At 44.2% G+C, this 4123-nt stretch overlaps 1 pseudogene; it reads right to left on the minus strand.

Moving 5' to 3' along the window:
- Window positions 1-2908: 2908 nt before the first annotated feature.
- LOC126425361 (5S ribosomal RNA) lies at window positions 2909-3025 on the minus strand (annotated as a pseudogene).
- Window positions 3026-4123: the final 1098 nt, after the last annotated feature.

Here is a 4123-nt window from a genome sequence, read left to right on the forward strand (position 1 = left end):
CTACATTTAGCGTAGGCCTGCTTGATCACCAGATCTCACTCCTATCGATCCCGTATGGGACCTCATCAGACGACGTCTCCAGCGTCATCCACATACAGCATTGCCCGTCGCTGTACTGATCGACCAAGAGCAACAGGCAAGAAACCTCATCCCACAAACTAACATCCCGTACCTATACGCCACAGTGCATATTTGCACTCTCTAGTTTAACATTCTTCCAACTACAATGGTTATTAATGTACTAGCATTTCACATTTGCAGTAGCTTATGTCACCCGTACATTAGCCTGTGATTTGTGCTTCGTTAATCAATTAAATGTGTTAACTAGATTTAACTAAATAAATGTATTTCTGAAATTTCAATACTCCACATTAACTATTTCTTGGTCCTGAGGTTGTTTTTTTTTTTCGTCAATGTAATCACAAACAGCAGTAAAACCGACAAAGTGCATAATGAAAGCAACTAGCTGGCAGTATAACTTTAAAACTGTACTGTTGGTTGGCTCCTGGTGGACGTTAACCAACACTGCGTCCCTACCGAATCGGTGATTGCAATGCTGCCGGCCGCTGTGCCCCAGGTGTTCTATAGGGCTCTTGAGTCTGGAACCGCGCTGCTGCTATGGTCGCAGGTTCGAATCCTGCCTCGGGCATGGATGTGCGTGATGTCCGTAGATTAGTTAGGTTTAAGTAGTTCTAAGTTCTAGGGGACTGATGACCTCAGATGTTAAGTCCCATAGTGCTCAGAGCCATTTGAACCAGTTTTGATTCAATGCTGACCCATTCTTACCACACTTGTGCACTATGAATGCATAAGATCACAGTGGTTATGGTCCATCCTCCGCTCTCAGTACTAAAGTGGAGGCGTCCTTCTATACAGATCTAAATCTCTTGTAGCAGAAATATTTACTTTTCGGTAACTTAACGCTATGCAACTTACCTGTTTCTGCCAGAGTAGGAATCTCGCCGGGCCGTAGTAGCAGACATTGCAAGCGCTGTCTATTAATAATTTTGTAATAATGTAAAACAAACTCCTACACTTGCGGATTTTGTTATAATTAGCCATCTGTGGTGTGGTGTGGATAAGATACCAAGAATCCTCTCCCATTCCGTGCTTCGACTCTGAAATTGACGAACAGAAAGACTTACAAGCAGGCATACATGGGAATCCATACACTCAACAGAAAATGGCACCATGAACCAAAGAAAAAGCTTGATCCAAAGGGTTACACCTGGCTTAGATTTTTATTTTACTGATAGGATTCTTCGAACAATTCTGTCTTTTGGCAGAGAACTGGCCTTGTGGACCGGCCAGAGTGCGGGAGTGGACGAAGTAAATTCCGGTCTCCGCTACCTGCACTGGGAGTCAGCCTTTGGCTCTAATACCTTTATAATGTTCCCCTCCGTCCCTTTCAGTAAATTCTCATCCCGTCTCAGCCAGCTCGAATGCTTTCAGCTCTGCAGTAAAAGTAACGAAGAAAACAAGAAATTAGCAGAACAGTCTCTTGCAGTACTGAATACTGTCTGTAGCTATGATACAACTTAAGAGTGCGACTACACTGACCAAAGCGGATGAGCATATAATATCATGAAACATTTTGCATGAGAGATTTAGGGAAACGCTGCAGTGTAACACCACAATTAGGACAGTAGTAAACAAGAGAACGCTGAACCTTCCAGTTTCTAACACAACTTGAAACTGAATCTCAGCTAGAATGCAAGTAGTCCACAACGACGTTTATATCAAGCACGTCCGCGCGGGGTAGCTGTGGCGACTGAAGCGCCTTGCCACGGTCGCGCGGCTCCCCCCACGTCGGAGGTCGGAGGTTCGAGTCCTACCTCGGGCATGGGTGTGTGTTTTCCTAAGCGTTAAGTTAGTTTAAGTTAGATTAAGTAATGCGTAAGTCTAGGGACCGATATCCTCAGCAATTTGGTCCCATAGGAACTTACCACAAATTTACAAATTTACATCAAGCACCACTGTCCATGCACAACACTCTTCTTGTACGCCACCACTCAAGAGTACACACATCAGGTATTATCCACTTACGTACTCTCAGCACTTCCTTCCTCGGAGCTAAGACAGCCAGCATCCACCTACCTGGAACAGGAACCAATGTATACATGTTGGCAATAAGTTCTGTGAGCTGCTGGCTCATGCATGTACTTTACAAAGCTGTCCACCGCTGCAGAATTTCGACTCTGTCTGTACTGCTCACCCCCATATCCGTTGCTCCCTTGCTATCCTTCCTCATTAGATCTGCACAGAGTGACAAATGTCTTTAGCCAGGGCTGCATATAGCTGGAATCTGCCAGCATTCACTACACAAGATGTAGGTTTACACCGAAATACTTGTTATTGAAACGGTTCAATATCCAGTGACTCAAGATTGATAACATGTGCAACACATCCAACTATCATTACGACGTACACCACGTTTGCTCAAAGTCCTGTACTTGCGGGATACACAATAAATATCAGAATAATTGTAATTCATAGAGATTCCAGTTATTCCCTTCAGGTAAGACAGTAAAAAAAAAGATTGCTGACCATGAAAATAAAACATTTACATGAAGGCCGAGCATCCCATACAAACTAAGAATGAATCTGCCATAGGGTGGCTACCAGCTTGGACCATGAGTAATTAACCAAAGAATATGTAACTCTGCATTTTTCCCTTCGACTGTTCTTTATTGTTTATCAAAACTACCTCTCCAGTTTCACATTTGAAGTGGCGGATCGGGACAATCCGACCGCCGTGGCATCCTCAGTTGAGGATGCGGACAGGAGGGGCGTGTGGTCAGCACACCGCTCTCCCGGTCGTTATGATGGTTTTCTTCGACCGGAGCCGCTACTAGTCGGTCGATTAGCTCCTCAATTGGCATCACGAGGCTGAGTGCACCCCGAAAAATGGCAACAGCGCATGGCGGCTGGATGGTCACCCATCCAAGTGCCGGCCACGCCCGACAGCGCTTAACTTCGGTGATCTCACGGGAACCGGTGTAACCACTGCGGCAAGGCCGTTGCCATGATCTTACTAGCAAATTCCCAATTTTCCTCAATAGTTTTCTATTTAATTATTTAGCTTCCTACCAAGCAGATGGCACAGTGGTTAGTACACTGCAATCGAAATCGGGAGAATGGCGGTTCAGATCCCCATCTGGACACACAAGATTTCCCTAAATCGCTTAAGGCAAATGCTAGGATAGTTCCTATGGTCCTTACCGGAAGACTTTTGCTCTAAGTCCTGATAGATGCTAGCAAACATTTAGTTCAAATCGTGCGAGCCCAATCATAACCACATGTATTCTAACTGAACGTACTCGCGTTACCTGCGATAGCGATCCCCACTGTTTGTGCGTCAAGTTTCAGTTTCAATAGAGCGCTACTCTCTACTACAGAGCCTTCAGAGTGATTAGATTTATCTGCAAATGGCAATAGCAGTATGGCCTTGGGAATATCGTCACTTCCTAACCTGGAAGATTCCCATCCACAAGTACGAGTAGGTTTTTCCTGTACTTCTTGACCCGCTGTTGAGTTTTCTTTTACCAGTTACACACTTTTTGGAGTCTTTCACGCCGCATTCAGGCCGTACAAAACGGCTTCAGCGCTACAGGCACTGACCGGAGCGCTTTACTTTCTTTCTGTAGTTGCTAGTCTCATAAAGGGTACTTTGCTTCTCTAAAAATCCCTGGCGCCAGAAAATGTACAGCGAGCGTCTGAAAACAGGAAAGTACTCTACGCTCAAACAGTGCACTGTACCATATTGTCTTACAAATGACATACAGGGAAACTTGGTAAATTACTTTTATCGTCCATTAATGTGGATACAATTTAGTACCACGCTCATGTACAAAAATGGCAAGTACCTTACCGCAATTGTCAGCAGTTGTTTCCAATTTACTGGACGCTGGGCTTCATCATTCTTCATTCTAATCAAATAACTTTTAGTTTTCCAGCTAGAAACTGTATTTTCAGGACTTTAATAAAATAAAACAAGATACGTCATATTTATAATTAGCTAGATAATCTTTGCCAAGGACCTTCAAAACTTTTATCACTCCTCGGTGATTTCGAACTTTTTCACATCGCTAGTAGCGAGTGAGATGGCGCAGCGTACTGGACT

This window comes from Schistocerca serialis, chromosome 1 (genome assembly GCF_023864345.2).
Source record: "Schistocerca serialis cubense isolate TAMUIC-IGC-003099 chromosome 1, iqSchSeri2.2, whole genome shotgun sequence".
Taxonomy (NCBI): domain Eukaryota; kingdom Metazoa; phylum Arthropoda; class Insecta; order Orthoptera; family Acrididae; genus Schistocerca; species Schistocerca serialis.